The 24,742-nt window shown below is 38.8% G+C and overlaps 1 protein-coding gene across 5 annotated transcripts in view; it reads left to right on the top strand.

The window, feature by feature from the left end:
- The first annotated feature begins 651 nt into the window (after window positions 1–651).
- Window positions 652–24,742, top strand: part of OSBPL6 (oxysterol binding protein like 6) — a 202,398-nt gene continuing 178,307 nt past the window's right edge. For 4 of the 5 annotated variants that reach the window (XM_045559339.1, XM_045559343.1, XM_045559341.1 and 1 more), the window contains exon 1: window positions 766–831. The gene's annotated coding sequence lies outside the window, so the exon portion shown is untranslated. Of the gene's footprint in view, window positions 832–24,742 lie in introns of all 5 variants that reach the window. The other variant, XM_045559338.1, reaches the window with a different exon arrangement.

The following is a 24,742-nucleotide window of genomic DNA, read 5'->3' as shown; positions in this document are numbered from 1 at the left end:
TGACTTTGCGCGGTTTTGACAGGGGCTCAGAGCAACTGGCCCTTCTTTTCACAGAACCCAAGAATTTCTCTGGGCCTGAGAAGTTTCTACTCCCGAGTGACAGGAACCGAGGGCAGGCACACACAGTCGTGGATATTTATTGAATGATGGCTCCAAAAGGGCGCCCAGGGACAGGGGCTTGGCAGTGCTGAGGAGAGGCCGCCAGTTCCCTTCTAATTCCGGCTCCCAGGGGCTCCTAGCCGCTGCGCTCTCGGCGGAGCGCAGGAGCCATCGGGGGCCACCCCTCTGGAGCCCGGCTCGTCCACCTCCGCGGGATGGCGCGGGCGGGGCGCCTCGAGGGCGCTCAGGCCCGCCGATGCCCTGTCAGGGTTTCCGCGGAGGGTGATCTCCGGCCACCAGGGGTTCCCACGGAGGCGAGCCCACGCGGAGGGACCGCGCGTGCCTGGGGCGCAGCGCGCCGGCTCCTCGCTCGTCGGGCGGCGCAGGGAGGGGCGTCCGGCAAGGCGGGTGCGCAGCGGGAACGCGGGCCGCTCGCCGCTCCGCTCCAGCCCGGCGGACCAGCCGGAGCCGGGGGCGGGGAGCCCGGAGCGCCGCCCCGCCAGCGCGCCCCGCCCGTGGGAGAGGAGGGGCTGCGGCGCGGCGGCCCACTGGAGGCGCAGCGCCGCCGCCACCGCCGCTGTCGGTGCTGGAGATCGCGGCTCGGTGCAGGCGGCGCCCGCGCCTCAGCTCCTCCGCCAGCCGCGCGCCTGTCAGCCCGCTCGGGCCGGCTCCCGCCTCCCGCCTCCCGCCGCAGCCGCCGCAGAGTCTCCGGCGCCGATGCCCGCCCTCTAGGTAGGTGTCCTGGCTGCAGAGGGGATGCCTGGCGCGGACACAGTGGTGCCCGCACCGCGGCCCGGGGGCATTGTGCGCGTCCGGCGGGCCGAGGACCCGGAGGGACGCGCGGGTGGGCAGCCGCAGCTTCGGGCCCCGGAGGCATCGCCGGCCCCCCGGAGGCTCCCTCGGCCAGATTGCCCGGGCGGCCGGGAAGTGGGGCGGCGGTGTCAGTCCATTCCCGTGGCCGGGTGGGAGGGGGCGTCTGTGTCACGGATCTCGCTCGCCGCCCTCCCTCCCCCTCGCTGCCCGGGAATTCCGGCCGCCTGGCACTCGCGCCCGCATTCCCCGGCGCCCCTGCTCCCCGCAGGCTGGCTGGGGATGGAAGCTGGGGCAGGGAGAAGGACTGATGTAATTGTCAGCGGAAAAGCGAACCGGCGCGGCTGACTGCGCCCGCGCCCGCTCTGGCTAACGCCTACGCCGCACCTTTCAGGGAATCCGGGGAGCCGAGAGCAGCGGCTGGGGAAGTTGTGCATTGGGTTTTATTGTGCGCGTGCACTGCGGACTGCCCTCGCGGGGCACCCCTGCCCACCCCCTCCTGGCGCCCCTGCAGCCCTCCCTGCAGCCTTCGTCCACACCCCCGGCCGGGGCCGAGTCTGCCTTCTCTGGTTCAGACCGGGACAGGGTTTGCATTGCAGTCAAGACGTGCTTCCCCTGCAGCGAACCGGGAGCTGCCCGCAGATCGTGTCGCCGGGGATGCTGGGGGAGGAGAGGATGGAAGACCCGGGGAGGAAGCCGGGAAGAAGTGACACCAGCAGATTTTTCTTTACAGCCTCTACTGTATATAGACACATCTGCGAGATACCTTTTAAGCTGTTTTTTGAAAGTTATGGCCAGATTCGGATTTTGTGGCAGTTTTGTGATATACCTGAACGGTGGCTTAAACATAGAGTCCTAAAGCTGGGTGAAAGCATTACATAATGGACATGAAGCAAATGACACGAAACTAAGTGAACCCACTGGGTCGCCAGGTTATTTCTCTCTTCCGGACACAAAGTCCTATAAGGCTTTTCCTCTATAAGAATTTCCATATTTAAATTGCTGGGCTAAGTTTAGCAAATTTTATATTATATTCAGTTATGATTATTTTCAGAGTAACAATTTTTCTTGGATATCTTTTCTTACATTTAAAAATTGCATGTTAATGGTAGTTATCTGTATCACAGAACTGATTAATAAGTGCAGTCTTCACAGGTAAAATTAAGAAATTTCCCACCTTAATGCCATTAACTTTGTTTTCCTCTTGTTATTTTCTTTCTTCTCCCTTCTTCCATCCCCCCACTTTGTTTTTTGGAAGCATTTCTATGGTTTTGGGTACTGCAAACTCACAATGTTGATATTCCTATCGAATGTTACAGCATTGCAGATACAAAGACTAATAATAAATGAAACAGAAGACCTCGCAGTAACTCTGAGAGTGAGCAGGGTTCCCAAGGTCGAAGGGAAGCTGCAGTGTAACTCAGCTATAATCACCTACAGAGGATATGCATAGCTCTCATTGGGCTACAAGAAAGGCACTGATTGGCAGAATATTATTCTTAATATTCTTTTGCAGCTGTATTTCATATATTTTCCCCTAAAAATAATTTTTTCTCAAGGTAAAAACATTTTGAAATTAAAAACTTTCAGAAAGCCTAAATATCCTGTTTTGCTTGTATTTAATATTTCTGTTTGATGTTGATAACTCAATTATACATTCAGTGGAAGGATTATCTTTGAGGATACCTCAGTTTCAAATTATGATGATTTATCAAATGCCTCTTGGCTTTAGTATGATTTAGTTCTGTTGGACTTTATGGGCTTGCATAATATGTAAGTTTTCTAATTCCTAGATTGCTTTAATTTTATGTTAATTTTACTTCAAGAAGAAGGGTAAATTCCTTCCAAGATGAAATATTTGTGGTTGGAGGTCTGTAGTACAACTGAAGATATAGAATTAGGTAAAATGCATAAGTAGATAAAAGTTTCATGTGACTTTACTCATGGAAACTATTGGACTAGGGAGAAGATTTAGTTTGGAAAGATAAGGTATAAGTTCTCAAAAAAGAGATTTTTTTTTTTCCTGAAAAGGTTAAGTAATAATTATACTTTTAAAAAGTTTTCAAACAACTTTTCATTTATTATTTATTATTCTTTTGGGGAAAAAAAAGGGTTTTATACCATGCATTCACTTCTGGGACTTTTTTTTCTTTCACTCAACATTATATTTCTGAAGTTCATTCATATTTATGTAGTTGTAGTTCGTTAACTTTTACTACAGTACAGTATTCCATTATGTGTCCTATAACACAATATGTTTCTTTATTCTGCCAGTGACCATTTTTTTTTGTTTTTGTTTTTTAATTTAAAAAATATTGCAAACAGTGTTGCTTTGATCATTCATGTTTCCTGGGGCACATGTGCAAATGTTTCTCTTGGGTAAATACCAAGGAATAAAACTGCTAATTCATAGGGTATGTGAATATTCAACTTACTAGGTATTATCAAACTATATTCCCTACATTCCAAAATGGTTGCACTAATTTATATAAGCCAGGGAAATAAGCAAACACATTTAAATACATTTTTTTGCATACATGTATTGCATACATGTATTTTTGCATACATGTGTTGAAATACACAGATTTTTTTAAGAAGCAAGAGAATGGTGAACATAAAACTTCAGATGGCAGTTATCTATTGGGGTGGTATGGGGAGGAGCACATAGGTGAAAGTAAGTTATTGGTAATGTCCTAGTACTGGGTTTGGTTGGAAGTTCACAGATGATCATCATACAATTGTTCCCCCTCAGATAAGGGGGAGGGGATATGTTCCATGTCCCACAGTGGCTTCTTGAAACTGTGGATAGTACTAAACCTTATATATACTTTTTGCCTATAAATACATTGCTATACTAAAGTTTAATTTCTAAATTAGGCACAGTAAGAGACTGACAACTATAACTGATAATAAAATAGAACAATTATAATAATATACTCTAATAAAAGTTATGTAAATGTAGTCTCTCTCTCTTTCAAAATATTATATTGTATTCACCTGTTTTCAGACCATAGTTGACCGACGGTAACTCAAACTGTGGATAAGGGGGTACTACTGTATTATAAAAAAGAAAGAGGACCATGCATAGACCAGTGATGTTAATTTTAAAGTTCTAAGGAAAAAGAAAATATTGGCAATAGAGTTGTCACAAGACAACAGGCTTCTATTCCAAAAGACCCACAACATATTAGCTGAAGGATGAGGAAACAGTCCCTGTGTATAGGCATGAGTTGCCAAGAGTTCATGGAAGGGATTTGCAGGAAGGATGAGCAGGAAGTGGCCAGGGTGAGAAGAGGAAGGCTATCTTTGATTGATATGAACAAAAGTGGAGGGAGCGATGGGAAATTTTCCAGCAGTGAACCACTCGAAGTGTTTATAAAATAAGTCTAGGGAACTGATGGGTTGGGGGCAGAGGAAGAGATCTAAGTCAGTGCCCCTAGTTAGGAGGCAGCTGATTGAGATGAAACTTCTCAAGTCTGGAGAAAACTAAAAGGAAAGAATGGATTTAAAAATGCACTGGGACCAGGTGCGGTGGCTCATGCCTATAATCCTAGCAATTTGGGAGACCAAGATGGGAGGATTGCTTGAGGCCAGGAGTTTGAGACCAGCCCGAGCAAGAGCAAGACCCTTCTCTACTAAAAATAGAAAAATTAGCCAGGCTTGATGGTGGTGCCTGTAGTCCCAGCTACTTGGGAGGCTGAGACAGGTGGATCACTTGGGCCCAGGAGTTTGAGGTCACAGTGAGCTATGATGATGCCCCTGCACTCTATCCCAGGTGACACAGACAGACCCTGTCTCAAAAAAATTTTAAAAAATGAAAAAAATAAAATAAAAATGCATTGGAGAAGAATCCAAGGTTTATGACCCTAGATAGGAAGAGGAGGAAAGAGTCGAAGATGCTTGACTATAATGAAAAGTAGGGAAGCTGCTGTGGAAGCTTAGTGTAGTTTAGACACATCAGGTACACAGTAATAGAAATCCAAGCTCACTATTAAAAACGTGAGCTTGGAGTTGGTGAGCAGTTAGGACACTCACATTGAAGTGTGAGTGCAACCCTCTAATGATGTATCCACCTGAGTGTGGAAAAGTATGCGAGAGGGAAGATTACATGCAATTCGTTTGTATTGTTTGTTATTTACTAATGTGAACGAGGCAATTAATGTCTGAGTTAAGACGATAAGAAGATGTTTCAGCACTGACAGTGAGGTAGAGCTTATGGAGCTGAGAGTGTGCTGAGATTAAATCACAGACGTGGGAATCAAATCCCACTTGACAGCTTACTGGTTGTGTGTGATTTGGAGGGGGAACCTCTGATCCTCATTTATCACACATCTAAAATGAAAGTAGTGACAGCCACCTCACATGGGTGCAGGGAACAAGATATGATTGAGGGACTAGAACCTTTTGGGATAATGTTTACTTTCATCCTGTTCCCCATGGGTGTGTCAAGGTATAATGGCACGTGCATTTATATTCTCTCACATGCACCCCCTTGAAAAAGATAAGTTCTGCTCATTATCATAGTGTTGCTTGTGCTCTTCTGTGAGGACAAGGAAAGAAGGCTTTTTATTTCTAAAGCTATTCTAGAATATATAGTGTCATTTTGATTGAATATTATGTTAGCTGGTTATTTATTTTGTAAATATTGTGATAGGTTTTCAGTATTTGCTTATATTTTAAAATTTTCTTCTAACTTTGCTTATATTTCCTGACATCTTTTCATTATCTCTAACTTGATTTTCTTACTGATTTTGCATCAGCTGATATAGTAATTGGTGGCTGTATGGTTTTCTCCAACAGAATATAGTCTTCAATTCCCTTTCCCTGGCATAGTGATTTGGAGAACATCTTGCTGGTAGTAGAAGAGCCTATGGCATCTATTATTTAGGGCTGATTATCTACATTTTTTGTTTCAACTACACATTTCTTACATTCCCTAAATAGATGTAAAATGTTTAATGATTTGAAATCCAGAAAGGGCATAGCAGCTTTGGTTAAGACAATAAACTAAAATTAATTTTAGGGATAATTGATATGATGTACATCTGAGTTACTCAAATTGGTAGTTGTAACTTTTCATGAACTTTGCATCTGTTCATTTGATTCCTGAACCCAGTCTGATGTCTTTCACAGAGAGGAGACCATTGTCTGTGGGTCTAATGTGCAGGTAACATGGGCACATCAAGTGCCTTTCTTTTTCATACAGCCACCATCTATTGAACACCTAGCACGTGCCGGGCACCATATTAAGTGTTGGGTGATAAACCTACCTGCCCTCAAGGGTCTACCTAAAATAGGATCTACCAAAACCAAGTCACTATTGAATATGTATGCATGTGTGTGGGGTAGATCTGGCTTTGGTTTTAGAATTTGCATGAAGTAGCTATTTTTTCATTTGTTCCCTAAACTTTTTCCAGATTTATGTTTAGACCTCCTTGAGTTTAGAGTGCTATAGAAAAAAAAAATACAATCCTTGCAAAGAACAGTTACTTTAAATGCAGTTCTATTTTATTGTCTTTTTTTTTTTTTGTCTTTTTTTTTAAAGCAGAGAAGGCTTTAGACTCGAGGTAAGTCCTCTTGTCATGGAGACACTTAAATGTTAACAAATAGGAGCAAGACAGAGGTTAGGGAAGCAATAGTTAGATGGGTGACTTCAGCTTTGTTAGGAATGGAATATGACTTAGTGTTGAATTGATTTTTAAAGGGAAAAGTAGAAACAGTCTAAGATGCATTGTTACTAAAAGATCCAACTTAAGTATTAAAGGGAATTGAGTATACTGGGTCATGATGGTCCCATGATGAAATTCCTGGTGGGTTAGGTCAAGCCATTCTCTTGTGAGTTTGTGTTCACTTACTTGGTGTATTAGTGTAGTTTTTATATTAAAATAAATGATAATAAAATATTAAATATCTGCAAATTATAAGGATTGTGTTAATGAAGTGGTAAATTAGAGGGAACAGAAAGTCCAATGATTCCTTCTGAGAGTTATTTGGCAGATTACTGAAAAGTAGAAACTTTTTTTTTTTTTTTTTCCTGCATGAGGGAATTCCATCTGACAGGGCCAATGTCCCAGAAAATCTATAGAAACTGACAAAAGGCAGAGCTAGGAAGGAGGCCAAACCCAAGAAGCTTAATATCCAGGACTACTTAAGAGATGACTGGATTAGAGAGAGCATTAAGTATACAATTTAACTCTTACACTTAAAATAAATTCAAATAAGTAAATAAGTTTAAGTAAGTAAAAAGAAGTATCAGGAAATAAAATACTGGTAGATGGTCATTTGAATATGTTTCACCAGTATGTGAGATTGAATACAAAGAATCCATGATGAATATGCCCCTAATTATCTTCTCCTTTAAAGATGATGGATTACCTTTTTCTGTTCAAGAAAACCTATATGTCACTTTTATATATATATATATATATATATATATATATATATATATATATATATGAAGAAAATACCTAGACATTGGAAATACACATATTTGTTTGATGGGCTGTTGCTTGAATGACCTTTACATTTGATTCATAAGATGTTAAGGCTGAAAGGGTCTAAAAATTCTCCATTCCAACCTCTCCCATTTTCTAGGTGAGAAAACTGAGGCCCAGAGACCTGCCCAGTGAAGCGCTAGCTCTTTGTGCAGATATGGTTAGGAGAGAATGTGCCAAATAATTTTTTCTGTTGAGGTCACAGGAAATAAATCTCTTCCCTAAATTATGGGTAGATAAATAAGAAAATAGGCCAATATGAAATTCTATAGTGGGATTTTAAGCCTCCTTTCTATAATTCTCCTTTTTGAGTGGCTAGAATAGAAAGTGCAATTTTTTGTGCATATATATATAACACACACATATATCTATATATACACATATTTATGTATATGCACACATATTTTAAATATATATATTTAAAATGTTTTTTTGTTTGGTATTTTGACACCTGCAGCTTTTCTTTTAACTCAATGAACAGGAAAGGATAGAGAAAAATTAAATTATCTTGTGCTAGATTTTTCTCTATCGTTTTTCCTTTATCATTCTCTTTCCATATGCTAATATAAGAGAAAATCAAAGCATAAAGGGAATTGGGTGAGAAACAGAACATTAACTTTTACTTTAGTATCTTGCATCTTATCCAGGCAGTTCTCCCTGTAGCTCTTGAGACAGATCTGGCCACCTTTTGAAAAGAGTGGAAGTAGAAGGAAGAACAACAACAGTGTATTTTTAGTATTTTTTTCAAAGGTCAAGCCTAAAATAAACCTGGCCTCAATTTCTAGTAATAGCTTTATTTCACATGTCCTTAACCAGTGCCTAAGTTTTTTCATAACTTTGAAGACATTCTCTTGATGTTTTTTATACATAATCCAGTGTTGCCACATGTAACAAACTGTGATCAGCTACTAAAGTTTGCAGAATAAAGTATCTAAAAGAACACTAAAATTAAAAAAAATTTTGTTACATGTCATTTCTGCACATAAAGTTGAAGTATGATTTAATTTTAAATCATGATAACATTTTTGCTTTCTGTTTATCTGTAGCAGCTAGACAAGCTTTTGCATATTCTCACCCCGTCAGGCAAAAAATCTGAACAGTTTTTGTTGTATAATTTCCCTAGAATAGAAAAAGTAGCACAGTTTGAATGGCATGTTGATTAAGAAAAGACATTAATAAAATTCTTTTTGATCTCAATAAACTTCAAATTGAAGCTAGAACTACAAAGAGAATATACTCTTGAAGGTAGGCCAAACAAATGTGGGGTTCACATGAAACTCCGTGAAGAAAGCAAGGGAGAGTGTCAGAGCAAAAGCCGTTAAGAACTTGGGATAGTGGAATAGGAAGGTCAGCAAAGGAAATGGATGGATACTAACTCCCAGCCTGTCTTTCAATATCATTTCAAAAAGTGCCAACAGAGGAAATAAAAGTGTGAATCTGAAGGCTTGTGGAGATCAGATGTTAGGGAAGATGTCTTTCTCTACACTTAAAAGAAGAAAGCCTTTAACCATCTTGAAGAATACAGAGGCAGAAGATAAAAGATTGATGAATTAAACTCCATTTAAGAGAAGATAGCATGGGGCCGGGCGCGGTGGCTCACGCCTGTAATCCTAGCTCTGGGAGGCTGAGGCGGGTGGATCGCTCGAGGTCAGGAGTTCGAGACCAGCCTGAGCAAGAGTGAGACCCCGTCTCTACTAAAAATAGAAAGAAATTATCTGGCCAACTAAAAATATATATACAAAAAAATTAGCCGGGCATGGTGGCTCATGCCTGTAGTCCCAGCTACTCGGGAGGCTGAGGCAGTAGGATCACTTAAGCCCAGGAGTCTGAGGTTGCTGTGAGCTAGGCTGATGCCACGGCACTCACTCTAGCCCGGGCAACAAAGTGAGACTCTGTCTCAAAAAAAATAAAATAAAAAAAAAAAAAAAAAAAAAAAAAAAAGAGAAGATAGCATGTGTAACATCACCACACTGGGAAGAAACTATTTACAACAACCTTAATATCCAAAGAGCTCCTATATATTGATAAGAAAAATGACTGATAATCTAATAGAAAAGGAGTGAAGGAAGTGAACAAATAATTCACAGAAAAAGAATTACGAATGGCACTTATAAACTTTAAACTATACTTACCTCATGATAACACAAATGCAATTTTGAACTCTTTAACCTATTAGATTGGCAAAAACTGTGATGTTTGTTAATGCTTCATAGTGGCAAGGCTTTGGGGAAACCAACAGGCTCGTATGTTGCTGGTAGGGGTACAGAATGGTATGGCATCTGTGGACACCAAGATTAAAATTTTACCTGCCTTTTCACCTCAGGAACTCTCTAAGAAATTTTTCTAAGATGTACTTTGCAAAATGAATTTGCACATTCACTTTGCAGCATTGTCTCATTACAAAAAATTTAAAAAGAACTAAATACCTATTAATATGGGATTGGTTAAATTAGGAGCAGAAACAAACCTAGGTAGCTGTTAAAAAGGATGAGACCACTCTATATTTACTGATATGGAATGATCTCTAAGATATTAATATAATAAGGGAACAAATAAAGTGCAGAGCAGGATATGGCGTTTGTTTTAAATATGAATGCGAAGTGTGTTTATGCTTGTAATTGCAAAGACTGTTTCTGTAAGGTTACACAAGAAACTATTAACAATGATTGCGTCTGGGGAAGAAAACTAAGGGGTTGAGGCAGGGATGGGAGAGACACTTATTTTCTTACTGTACACCCTTTACTACCTTTGAATTTATCTATCTATTTATTTACTTATTTGAAACAGAGTCTCTCTCTGTTGCTCTGGGTAGAGTGCAGTGGTGTCATCATAGCTCACTACAACCTCAGACTCTTGGACTCAAGCGATCCTCCTGCCTCAGCCTCCCAAGTCAGGCACTTTTGAAAAATGCAGATTCCTGGACACCACATAAAATCTAAGGGTATCAAATGCTATGACCTTAGAACTCAAGTGATCCTCCTGCCTCAGCCTTCTGAGTAGCTGGGGCTACAGGTGCACACCACCATGCCCCATTAATTTTTGTATTTTTCGTAGGAATGGAGTCCCACTATGCTGCCCAGACTGGACATGCCTTTTTAAGAGCAATTATTTTATCCTTCCTTTGTCTGTCTAGAGCCCACAGTAAGATACTGAACAGTAAGGTATGGAGTAGTGAGAAGAGAAAGCAGAGGTAGCAGCTGAATAGTTAGTGAATCATAGCTTTGGGAAGAGTAATTGTATGGTGATAGGAATTTAATAAGCAATAATATGAATCATTATGAGTTATACTGAAGCAAAGGAAAAGCTTGGTGACCATTAGAGCTATCATGCTACAAAATGTTTCCTAAAAAGAAATTAAAATAGTTTAATTATCATCATTAATACATATTTATTCAAAGTTAATAGACATAGCCCCTCATTTGGAATTGGTAATTTTAAACCAGAAATGATACTAACAAAATATACAGAGGGGAAGTGTTATATCAATTTTGTTCTTTTAACCTCTAGGCATGAAGTTGGGATTAAATATGCATCCTAATAAATGAATCGAGTATATAATATGCATAAGTTTCTCTATGGAAGTTCTGATTTTTTGTGGTTATATTCTTTTTCAAACAAGTTTACTTGAAAACTGGGAGGAATGGGTGCAGCTTTGCAGCAGCATGCCATGGGAAGGTTTAGGTGTCAAAGCGGGATGATCTAAAGACCAAAGGCGGATAAGAGATGAATGGGGAGAAGTCAGAGAAGCTCATATCACAGAAGCAGAAGCACTGGAATGACCTTTGGAACCTTGCCTTTGTGGAGGACATGTGGAAGTAGCTGGAAGACCTTTCTATAACTTTCCAGGGCTGCTGAAATTTCAGGATGCATTTGATCCTTGACTAGTGTATCTAATTCCTAATGGAATTTTGGGAGCTGGTTTAATCTTACATGAATGAACATTTAACTACATTTCTTTAAGAGATTCAGTAGCATATATTAATATTAAATTCATGTGAGCACAGTATTGTACTAAACTGCTTCTTTCTCCTTGCCACACATTGAACTTCTTTTTTCAATACTTCCCTCTGAAAATAGCCAGATATCTTGTGTCTCTTTTTATCAAGATACACCCTTCTCAGAGAATCGGTATATATTTGACAGGAAGAGCCCTGGAGTAGGTATCATGGATCCTCAAGTTCTATTTCCAACTTTCCCATTTATTGAGCAGCCAGTCCCATGTCACAAACCTCTCAAAGCCTGTTTCCTCATCTAATAAATGAGCGTAAAACAATGGTCCTTTGAGTGATCGCATTGCACGTTAGTGTGTGAAAACACTTAGAGAAATATTAAGTCCTATGGAAATAGAAAGTATAATTATTAATCATTACACTAAATTCCCATTTATCTAGAATCCACATAACCAGAGAACGAAAATAACTACATTTTTTTTCTGTACACTTACTTGTCCAGTGATAACTGATTTAATGCTGTCCCCCTCACCCGCCCAGCCCCAGTAGAGCTTTAAGATTCCGAAGTGACTTGGAAATCAAATACGAATTAGAATTCTATTACATTCAGTAGTTTTTCTTAAACAGTCAACAGTATTGTTCTTTGAAAATTAGTTTGTTATTTATGGAAAGTCTATTTAGAAAATCCCAATTTCTGGCCATTTTGGGGTAAAATAAGCATCACTCACCAAGGTCTGGCTGCTTTGAAGGGTGCTTTCTCTCTCTACATGGCGGCTTTTTGTCCCCTCTCAGCCTTTGGCTATTAACAGCTGCACACCCAGGTCTCTGTCTCCCTTTGCTTCTAGTGCCTTCTCATTTCCTTATTCATGAAACCCCATGGGAGTCACTGCTCCCTCCTATAGCTCTTGGCTTCCTGTCTCCTGTGCTACTGTGGTCTTCCTTAGGTGGCCTCATTGTATATTTTGCCTTCCCAAGCAGAGGGAGAGTTCTCTTTTTAGGACAGTCTCCTTTACTATTTCTTTATGTCTTCAAAGCTCCTTAGGCGCCCACTCTGTTAGACAGGTGGTTACTTCCCTCCGAGTGCATGTCCTGCTCTGCAGTTCCTCATTTTTCTGGCATCACTAAGGAAAGAACTGTTACCCCCAAGTGACACTTACTTACCCCCATTATACAAGAACCCTCCCCACCCCCAAATTTTAAATCTTTTTTTAAAAAATGAAAATCTTCTAAAAGTGTTTTATATATTTCACTTTAAAAATTGCTCATAGAGACTTCAACAGTAAAGAGCCCCCTAAAAAAGATGTTAATGGCTCAAAACTAAGAATGTCCATTATTGTTCATGCCTATACCACAGATGACTTTGGGGCAGGGGAGATGGGCAGCCTAACTGCTCCTTTACCAAATAACCCCAGAATTCTTCTCCTTTGACTCTTACCTGATGTTTTTTTTCTTAAAAATCTTTTTTCCCCCTCCATTAGCCATCAAGCTTCTGACACCTGTTCATACTGCCCTTCTATACAATGAGTCTTCTCTCCTGACATAGGAAACATTGGCCCCCAAAATAATTTTATTTCACACATATTGGAAGTACTGAGTAAAGAATGCTTCTCGCCTTCCATTTATCTAAAGCTATTTTTCTTTAGCTGAGGAGTTCATTTTCCAGGTAAGTAAGATGGTATGAAGCCTCATTTGGTGCTGGATAAATCCCGAGTTGGACTTGGTTATTAGATTATAGGAGGGTTTATACTTGCTCAGGATATTGTAAATGCATTATCATCCTGACCTTCTTTAATCCTGTCATATTTCTCAGGATCATTTATTTGACAGGATATTTGACAAGGTATTTCTTGAGCACCTATTATGTGTCAGACTCTCTCTGAAATCAAGGTCCCTGCTCTCATGCAGCCTACATTCTAATGAAGGGAGACAGTCAATCAAAGTACAATGTTCGTTTAGATACTATTAAGAACTATGAGGACAATTAAAAGTGGCTGGTAGGGCAGGGAGCAGTCGTTGCAGTGGTGGATGTTGAAGTTTGCTAGGGTGATAACTAAGTATCGCAAATTGAGTGATTTAAAACAATCAAAATTTGTTCTATCACAGTTCTTGAGGCTAAAAGTCCAAAATCAAGGCAGATCCTTCCTTGCCTCTTCCAGAGCCCTAGGCATTCCTTGGCTTGTGGTAGCTTAACTCCAATCTCTGCCTCCTTCACATGGCCATCTTCCCTGAGTCTCTGTGTCCGTGTGTCTCTCTCAGGTAAGGACATCAGTCCTAGTGGATTAAGGGCCCACCCTACTCCAACGTGACCTCATTTTAACTAATTACCTGTACAACAACTCTACTTTCAAATAAGGCAACATTCTGAGGTATTGAGAGTTAGGACTTCAATATATCTTTTTTGGGGGACACAATTCAGTCCCTACAGTGGACTTTGGGTGGACTGGCCAGGCAAGGCTTTGTTAGGTGGAGACATTTGAGCTGAGCCTGAATGACAGGAAAATCTGGGTGCAGTTCCCTTCCCAGCAGAGGGAACAGCAGGTGCCAGGCTGGGGGATGAGCCTGTTGGAGTCTAAGATATGTTTCATGCTCTTAAAAAGGACAAAAAATGTTGTTTGGGAAAGTGACTTTAATGGTTGAAGTCAATAGGATTTTACTCTTGCACTGTCTTGGATATTTTTACAAAGACAGAAACAGTTTTCTTTAAAAATTAACTGTTGAGAAATAAGTCCTACCAGTAGCAGCTAATCACTTTTTAAGAATTCTGTTCATTAAAAGTGCACTTTGCATTTTCATAGTGGAATTCTCCATCACTATACTTAGGTTTATTAACCTAAAATCTTTAAGTAACAATGTGTGAAAATTAAGCAGAACTTGTAATAGTAGAGATTATCTTTTAGTGGTAAAAAATTAAAGCTAGGCTTTAAAAACTTAAGATCATATATCAAAGTGTGATTTTCAATAGGATTATAACATTATTGTGGTTGTTCTCTGTGACACCTAGTGCTAAATAGCAGTAGTGTCATTTATGTTACATATTAATGAAAATTCATAGTTTAAAAAAATTTTTAAATATATGTGAAAGTATAAATTTCCTAGATTGTTAGTCAAGAAGATTTTATCTTAAACTGGTAAAAACTTTTAGCATTCATAAGTAGGATAAAGTAACTTAAAATATTGTAATATTTCAAGTGAAATCGACATTATAAAATGTATTACCACATTGTATATGTGTATTTTAGCCAGAACATTAATATAGATAGTACAGATATATTTGTTTATATTACAGAAAAAATGAACTTATGAATAATGAGATTCTGTAAAAAGTTCTAAATATGAGTTCAAAATATTTATGTAGAATTAGATTTTTATAGTGAATGGCTACTTAGGTAGGGCTTTGTATTTCAAGTACAGATGGGGGCCAGAGCTGGCTGGGCTCAAATCCTGGCTTTGTCTAGCTGTGTGACCTTGAATAAATAAGTCATTTAACCCTTCTCTGCCTTAGTAACCTCATTTGTAAAATAGAAAATCTAAAAATGGTACCTAACACATAGGATTGTTGGGAGGATAGTAATACTTATCATTTCTTAGAACAGGGCACATAGTAAATGCTATATAAGTGCTAGCAGTTATTATTTTTAGCATGTTAAATGAAAGTTAGATATATTAATATTCATTAATTGGAAAACTTATTATGTAAAACGATGATGCAGTCATAATATCTCTTATGCCTTGTTACAAATCAAAAGCTAATTTGCGAGTGATGAGGAAATTGTCAATAGTATTTTCAAGGATCAGTTTTAATGTTAACAACCTCTTAAAGTATTTTATATGCTTACCCACTTAGTTGCTTATAACAATGACTATGTTCAAGAGATGTTAGATCTTAAGGGAGAAAGATGATTAAGCTGTCGATCCTGCTCTCAGAATCCTGCCCATCCAATAGAGAAGATGAGACAATTTCGTATAATACGAAGTGTAATGAGGTAAGTGACGCTCCAAGAATGTAATTTAGTGCTGTGTGTACCTCTAGAGGCTGGGAAGCATCCAAGGAGGTTTTATGCTAAGAGGGCCAGGGATGGAAATTTAGGAACTGATGACATTTGTAGGGGACTGGAAGACTAGGAAGAGAAATCTGAGGGAGAGAAAGATCAGTTAGATTAATAGGCAAAAGATTAAAAATCATGTTCTCAAGTCAAGACAGGAAAGAATTTCTAGGAAGGGAATGTACTATCACAAATATTTCAGAAATGTCAAGGATAGTAAGGATTGAAGAAAGACCACAGAAGATATTCCCTCTGCATCCTTCTTGGGCCAGTGAGATTTGGTTAGGGACTCATTGGCTTTTCTTGACAAAATAATATGTAATGAAATTTCTTTAAGTCGGGTAGGATATAGTTTGTTGTATTGATGTGATTCGTATATAGTGCTATTTCTTAAAGTTCTTTTAAAAATATTCCTTAAAAGAGTACTTTTAAGACCAGCTACCATTTATTTAGCATTTTTGTTTGCCAAACATTCTCTCAAGCATTTTAGATAATTATCCTCTGGTGTTTTTTTAAGGTCTACTATTTTACTATTTGTGGGTTTTGGGGTTTCTTTATTTATTTTGTTTTTATTGACATAAAATAATTGCACAGTGTGATATTTTGATACATACATATGTTTTGTAAAAATCAAGTTAGGATATTTAGCATATCCATCACCTCATACATTTATCATTTCTTTGTGGTGAGAATATTCAAAAGCCTCTCTTCCAGCTATTTTGAAATATATAGTACAATATTGTTAACCATATTCAACATACTGTGTAATAGAACACCACAAATTATTCCTCCTACCTAACTGTAACTTTGTACCTGTTAACCAACCTCTCCCTATCCTCCCCTTTCTCCTTCCCACTTCTGGTAACCACTGTTCTGCTCTTTACTTCTATGAGATCAACTCCTTTAGATTCCACATATGGGTGAGATCATGCAGTGTTTGTCTTTCTATGCCTGGCTTATTTCGCTTAACATAATTTCCATCCCTGTTGCTGCTAATGACGGGATTTTGTTCTATTTTTGATGGCTGAATAATCCATTGTGCATGTAAACCACATTTTCTTTATCCATTCATCTGTTGATGGACACTTAGGTTGATTCCATATCTTGGCTATTGTGATTAGTGCTGCAGTAAACATGGGAGTGCATATATCTCTTCAACATGATTGCATTTCAATGATCTCATTTCCTTTGGATATATACTCAGGAGTGGGATTGCTAGATCATCTGGTAGTTCTATTCTCAATTTTTTGAGGAACCTCCATACTGTTATCCACAATGATTATACCAGTTTACATTTCTACTAGCAGTGCATAAGAGTTCCTCTTTCTCCATATCCATGCCAGCCTTTGTTATTTTTTTTTATTTTTTTGATAATAGCCATTCTAAAAGGTATGAAGTGATATCTCATTGTGGTTTTGATTGGCATTTCCTTGATGATTAGTGATGTTGAGCATTTTTTCATATATTTTTTGTGCATTTGTATGTCTTCTTTTGAGAAATGTCTATTCAGGTCTTTGCCCATTTTTCAATGGGATTTTTTGGTTTTTTGCTACTTAGTTGTTTGAGTTCCTTCTATATTCTAGATATTAACCTCTTCTCAGATACATGCTTCACAAATATTGTCTTCCATTCTGTAGGTTGTCTTTTTACTTCATTGATTGTTTCTTTAGCTGTGCAGAAGCTTTTTAGTTTGCTATAATCCCATTTGTCTATTTTTGTGTTTGTTGCCTGTGCTTTTGGGATCTTATCCAAAAAACTCTTGCCCAGATCAATGCCAAAGCATTTCCTCTATGTTTTCTTCTGGTCTTGCATTTAACTCTTTAATCCATTTTGAGTTGATTTTTGTATATAGTGAGAGATAGGGGTCTAGCTTCACTCTTCTGCATGTGCATATCCAGTTTTCCCAGCACCATTTATTTATGAGACTGTCCTTTGTCCATTGTGTATTCTTGGTACCTTGTGGAAGGAAGGAAGAAATGAATACATGGATTTCGAATAATGTGTAAGATTTTTCAGGTTTTTGGAGATGTTAGAAGTGTCAATTCAGTAAATCATTGCTCCTTTCCTATTTAACTTATATGCCTTTTTAAAATAACTTTGATTTGAAAACTGGGTGATATTTTAAAAGAAAGTCCTAAAAATTTCTTCTGATTTTTAAAGAGATACAAGGTCATTGTAGAAAAATTTAGAAAGACAGTAAAGTATATTTTAAAATTACCTATAATACTATTTCTGGAGGCTGACTTTTAATGTTTGGGCATATCCTTTGATTCTTTACAAGTTGCTTGTAAAGTAGGGTATCAGGAATATTTCTTGTATCATTCATTATTCTCCTAAATTTAATTTTTTTAAAATATAGACTTTGGGTTTTTTTTAGAGAAATTTTAAGTTTCAGCAAAACTAAGCAGAAAATACAGTTCCCAGACACTCCCTGCCCCTACACATGCACAGCCTCCTGTGATCTCCTTCCTGTACCAGAGTGGTACATTTGTTGTAGTCCATGAACCTGCATGGACACATCATTATCACACTAAGTCCATAGTTTACATTAGAGTTCACTCTTACTATTGCACATTTTATCAGTTTGGACAAATATATAATGACATTTACCCACCACTGTAGTATCATGCAGAATAATTTCACTGCCCTAAAAATTCTCTGTGCTCTGCCTGTTTGTTCCTTTGTCGCCCTTAACCAATGCCAACCACTCATCTTTTTACTGTCTCCATAGCTAAATTTAATTTTTAAAAGATGCAGAATATTCCATTTTATGAACATGCTATGTTTTATTTAATTCTATTTGGACATTCAGGTAGTTTTTTGGTATTATAAATAACCTGATAAATGGCCTGTATACAGATCTTTTTGTATAGCGCTGATTATTCCCTAGAATTGCTAGATTAAAGGATACAAACATTTTAAGGTCTTTGTTATGTATCCTTTAATAGTCTAGCCCTTCAGGCATTAATTAATTAATTAATTAAATTATTTTTGAGATGCGGTATTGCTCTGTCACCCAGGCTAGAGTGCAGCAGCATCATCATAACTCACTGCACCTTGATCTCCTGGGCTCAAGCAATCCTCCAGCCTTATCCTCACAGGTAGCTAGGACTACAGTCATGCACCACCATTCCTGGCTAATTTTTTAATTTTTTGTAGAGATGAGGCCCTGCTGTGTTGCCCAGGCTAGTCTTGAACTCCTGGCCTCAGGCGATCCTCCTTCCTTGGCCTTCCAAAGTGGTGTTACAGGTGTGAGCCACCATGCCCAGCCTATTAACTCCATTTTAAAGATGAGAAAACTGAGGCATGAAGAGGTTAAGTAATTTGCCCAAAGTGGTTTCCTTATCTGTAACATAGACACACTATTACGACTTAACTCACTAGACATTGTGTCAAGTATTCTGTGCACTTCCGGTGCATAGTAAAACTCACCAAATGTTGCCAGCAATATTGGGGAGTAGTTGTTATAAAAGTAGTATCCTTAAAGATACAACAACTAAAATGATCAAGGAGAATTTAATTGGATCTTAGTTTTTAAGGTAATGGATAAATATTCAAATAGAAAGTTTCCTTCAAATTCAACTTCATCTAACTCAGTTGGCAGTTTGTACATTGTTGGTGTTTAGTAACTATTAGATAATGACAGTTTATACATTTTTTATGTTCTGAGAGGAAATTGAATGCATCGTACATCCATTGGGTGCTTTGGATTCTTAACTCAGGCACTGTGTTCAGTGTGTATAAATACTATCTGGCAAATAGTAAAATATGACCAAATTATTAATCCCTATTGGTGATTAAAAGAAACATAAACATGAAACTCAATTTTCTTAAATCAAACGAGAGCTTCCATGTGTCGGTGTCCAAAGGCAGCATTTTATTTTTTTATTTTACTGTGGAAATTCTGCTTTAAACAAATAAAAATTCACAATCTTTTCCCTCCTCTTTTCCATGCCCCTCAAAGCCCAATCATTACTCTTTGCACACATTTAATATTTGTTCATTTGTTTCTGGAAGAATGCTTGAGTATTTACCGCCCAGTGTTTTTCTGGGTCTTTTTAGAAGAAGGCAGTCTGGCTTCATTGCCTAGGTTTGGAGCTAAATCCTATGGTTGCCTGTTTTCTCTGGTATATTGAGTCTTCAACCTTTAGCTGTCTGTGAGTGACCGCCCAGATGTCTTGGGGAGCCTCCACAGGGACTGATAACCATTAAGGGTTTTTTGGTTTTTTTTCCCCATTTGTTAAATCCCCAAAACTAATGCTATTAAAGGGCTTTTCATAGAACTAGAAAGCTCTATCTATTCATCTTTTTAACTCCCACATCACATAGCCTTGTACCTAGTAGGCATTCAATAAGTGTTGTTAAATATATAATTTTTGCTAATTGATTCATATAAAATTACCCTATACATTGTTTGCTGTTCGAAATGCTAATTACAGATCTATTTAGTTTGTATTTACATGCTAATCTTTGGGAACACTGGAGAAAAAACTTGAAGCTTTTTCCGTTTAAACAAGGAAAACACATATTTGGATAAAGCAGTGCTGTACTTCTAGTCTCAAAATGTCCATTATAGGGTAGCTAACTAATAATTATTTCTGTTTCTCTAAGTAAGAAATATTTTTTAAAAAATTCTTTGAGAAGAATGTCTAATTATTCTTTGTGAACTAGCCAAATAACATGAAATAATAAGGTTTAAGGGTTACATTTTTCAAAGCCAGCAATAAAGTAAACAGAAGTTAAAACACATTTTTTAAAGTTGGGGTGCTGGAGCTTTTTAGTTGCTTCTTTTTGGTTTAAAACAGGCCATTTTTTGAGTAGAAATTTTGTGAAACAACAAAAAAAGAGAAAAAAGAAAAAGAACACAGGCCATTTGACATTTCTTTGCAAATCAATAACTTATGAGTTAAATGCAAGTAAGGTTCTATTTCTTCGGACACTTAAAACTACTCATGATTTATGATATAACTTTCTTCCTTTCTCTACTGGCATAAGTATGATGACTGTACTTACAATAGAAAATTAGTAATTTCTTATTGAGGGTGGTGGTAGAGTGTTTTCTGGGGGTGTTCCTTGATAATTTTATGCTATTTTTATATAATTCCTTGAGATTTTCTTTTTAAAATAGATTTTCTTCAGGACATCCAGAAATGCTTTAGGAATTCCAGAGAAATATTCCTAAAATTGTATGTTTTATAAGTGTATAGTAAGGTTTTATTGAGAATTAAGATGAAATTCACCTTTCTGATTTTAAGATAGTTAAGAATCATGATTTGTACTCTAAGGAAAATATTGGTGGGCAGTTGGCAGTTGGTAGGCAGCTGGTTTTCATAAAATCAGCTTACAGTGACTACTTGAGAGGGTAAGAATTGCCATCCTTCAAAATAATGGTTCTTTTGGGATTACTTTGAGACTATTTTGTGACAAGCAGATGCCCAAAGTATCTGTCACCGTATTTTCTTAGTGTGTCATTACCTAAGGCTTAACTAGTGTATTAATCTTTCTAGCATTATCCAAATCACAGAAAGTGATCTTAGAAGTCATCTAGTCCACCTCCCACATTTTGTGGATGAGGAAACCGATGTTCTGAGAATTTGAATGAGATACCCAAGCCGGTGCCAGACTTGTACTGACCTTCATGTGCCTGGCTACTGAATTGTCCTGACCTAGTGGTCCAAGGTACACATTAATGTTGATTTGCAAATATGTGTGTAGACAGATGTAGAAAAAATCCTGACAAGGACCAATAGTATTCTTTTTCATCCTGAGAAGCGTGTCAGATGATTAAGGCTCATGACTATTCTTACATGTGCTTGTTCCTGCAGTTATAATGCTTTTCAGATTTGACATAATCTTTAAAATCAAGTCACATAATAGGCACATATAGATCTTTTTGGGAATAGCAGAATCCAGGTAGAGTTTGGGTCAGTTTTTAATCATTAGCCCAATTTAGGGCTAATTATTTCCCAGAACTGGGGAAGACTCTTCTGTGTACTCTACCTAATGTCCCTTGAATCACGAGCCTTTCCAGTGTGGCAGGCGGGTGCAGATTGTTCTTCCTTTCTTTTTTTTTTTTTGAGACAGAGTCTCACTCTGTCCCCCAGGCTAGAGTGCCATGGCATCAACCAAGCTCACAGCAACCTCAAACTCCTGGGCTCAAGCAATCCTTCTGCCTCAGCCTCCTGAGTAACTGGAACTACAGGGGAATACTACCACACCAGGCTAATTTTTTCTATTTTTAGTAGAGACGGAGTTTCACTCCTGCTCAGGCTGGTCTTGAACTCCTGAGCTCAAGCGATCCTCCTGCCTTGGCCTCCCAGAGTGCTAGGATTACAGGCGTGAGCCACCGGGCCCTGCCTGCAGACTGTTCTTGATTCTGTGAGTGCAGAAACTGTACTCTAATCGTCAATCCTGTCTAGTGATCCTTTCTCCAGCCCCTTAATTTCCTTGCACCCAGGAGCAGGGCTTGACTAAATTCTTTTTGGTTTTTTACATTTTGTTTTTTTTTTCCATTGAAATTCGTGAGGGGAACTCTCTGAAGATCTCTGAAAATCTCTCTGTGAACCTCTCTCCTTTCCTTTGAATTACAGCTGCTTTGGTTTTCCTGGAATCTCAACTCAGCTGGTCTGACTGGGTCCCTCTCCCTGTGCCACTGCTGGGAACTCCCCCAAGGCAGTAACCTGGTACAGTCTTTCTTAGAACTCACCTCACTTTCTCTTATCTCAGATTTCAATGTCTTTTGTTGCCTGATAATATCTTGAAAACTATTTCTTTGTATGTTTTGTCCCCTTTTTGGTTGTCTCAGACAGGAAGGTGCATTTGGTCCTTGTTCCTTCTTCTTAGCCAGGAGACAAAGTCCCCCAAAGATCTGTTGAAAGTGAGGAGGCAGACAGAGGAGTGGAGTGGAAGCCGTGAGGGGTTGTGATAAAAGTTAACATTGCCAAGGCCGTGAGTGGGAAACGTGGCTTACCACCGAAAGCCCACCTGAGATGGAAAGTTTCTCTAGCAGTGTTCAGAAGCAGCAGCCATTTTATTGACTTGTTGATTGATTGTTTTTTAGCTACTATTTATTTTATTTACTTACTCAGTGCCTACTCTGTGCCCAGGTCTTCATGTACATTGTTTCTTATCCTTATGGGAAGCCCCCTGGGTGTTAGTGTTGTTAATCCTGTATCTCCACATCCTGCCCCACCTTCTCTCCACCCTCAGCCCCAGCCCTTCTCAATTTCACAGACAAGAAAATAGAAATGTCAATTGACTGCCAAGGTCCTGCAGTTTGTAAATTGTATAATCATATTTCAAACGCTGTTCCCTGCAGCTCTACAGCCAACTGGCCCACACTGCCTTTTTCTTGCCAGGGTTGGGATTTGTGTTGCATGAGTGAGTGGGGGGATGGATAGTGCTAAAAAGAGAAAGGCTGAAGCAACAGCTCGTGGTTAAGTAGTTGGGGAAGGGAGGGAGCCAAAGGTGAAGGCTGATGGATGGGAAGCAGAAAAGCTTCAGAGGTCTTAAGGTCTCTGTGGTGTTGACAAGGGTTGTAATGGCCTTAAAGAAACAAGGGAGCTTGTAGTTAGCTCTAGATGAGGACAGTGAAAAGCGATGTAGGAGAAAGAAGTCCTGGAATTCTACCTGATCTAATAAATCCTGAATCTCTAATAACAGTTCCAGATAGATGGTAGATCTAAGAAAGGTAAAACAACAAAGCTTCTAGAAAAAGAAAATAAGCAAATATTTCCTAAACAACGCTTAAAAGTGCACACCATAAAGGGGAAAAAATGACAAATTGGACTATATTTCTATCAAAAACATTGTGCAGAGAGCCAAAAAGCAAGCAAGAGAGTAGGAGAAGATATTTCCAGTGTATATATCCAAATCACTTTAGGTCAGTGACGTGGACAAATGAGAAGTTACATGTCGTCACTTACTGAAACACTAATTCATTAACAAATAGGATGGATTTGTGTATTTCCAGAATTGTTTGTCTAATCCCCTTAAGGGCATTACACCACTAAGCAGCATAGCTAAGTGTTTGATCAGTTTAATTAGAATGATCATTTGTCACACTGTAGAAGCATTTGGCTTTTAGCTATGGAAGTATCAAAGGCTGGGCAAAGAAGTATTAATTTTGCCATCTTTTAAAGTTATATCTCAAACTGTTAAAATCTAGTCACAATTGAGTGAGTATGTAGCCTTCAACTATTCAAGCATATTCAATATGCTGGTTAATCAGATTATGCCTCTAATTTTTCCACAACAATTCTTTTATTAATATAATATTTGAAGGCCATGTGATTATGATTTATTTTATTGGCTATTTTGAAAGAGTCAGGATCTAATTTTTGTCTTATATGAAGGATTCAAGTATTTTCCAGAAGGTAGAATGAAACAAAAAAGACCTTTCGTGGGTTCTTGTATGGCTAAAAAGCTATTGCACATTGTGTCAACACAAAGGAAAGTGAGAACTCAGTTATTACTTAACATTGTATGGGCAGGGATTACGAGGTATGACACAGCAATGAGACTGAGTTCACGAGTTGCATGTGATAATCAATGTCCTTACTGGGTAGTCTTCCTCTATGTACAGTGGATCAATGGAACAAAAAGAGCACAAAACGACAAGGCCACAGTAGCATAATCTGTATACTTAGTGATATTCTGGTCTAGCCTTTGGTTTTCAAGATGAGGAAAGGGATAGAAAATCTGATTTACGTTGAATCACTTACCAAAGAGTTTAATTTACTTACAAAGGCCTAGTAAACTCTTTACTGATGCTCTCTTACAGGAGTTTTTTAAAACTTTTTATTTATTTCTTTATGAGAAAGTGGTATAACTGATGGGTCCCTGCTTATAAAGGGTCCCTGTGTGTGTACACCTGTGAATGCTGGTGTGGCAGTGGTGTATTAGTTTCCTGTGGCTGCTGTAACAAATTACCTCAAACTTAGTGGCTTAAAACAACACAGATTTATTCTTTCACAGTTCTGGTTCTTGGTGTTCCTTGGCTTGTGGCCACATGACTCAGAATCTCTGTGTCATCTTTCCATCCCCTTTCCCTCTGTGTGTGTATTCTCCTTTTTCTGTGTCAAAATTCCCTCTGCTTCTCTCTTACAAAGATACATGTAATTGCACTTAGGGCCCACCTGGATAATCTGAGCTAAACACCTCCTCTCGGTATCCTTAACTTAATCATATATTTTTTTGGCCGTACAAGTTCATATTCCCTCTTTGGCCATAGAAGGTGATATCCACAAGTACAGGAGATTAGGAAGTGAACTTATCTTTTTTTGGGGGGTGTGCATTTTTCAGCCTACCACAGTTGGTTTTGCCAGCTGTGAGTACACCTGTGTCA

This window comes from Lemur catta, chromosome 8, assembly GCF_020740605.2.
Source record: "Lemur catta isolate mLemCat1 chromosome 8, mLemCat1.pri, whole genome shotgun sequence".
Classification (NCBI taxonomy): Eukaryota; Metazoa; Chordata; class Mammalia; order Primates; family Lemuridae; genus Lemur; species Lemur catta.
Note: the sequence above shows the minus strand (reverse complement) of the source record. Positions and strands in the feature narration are given on the sequence as shown.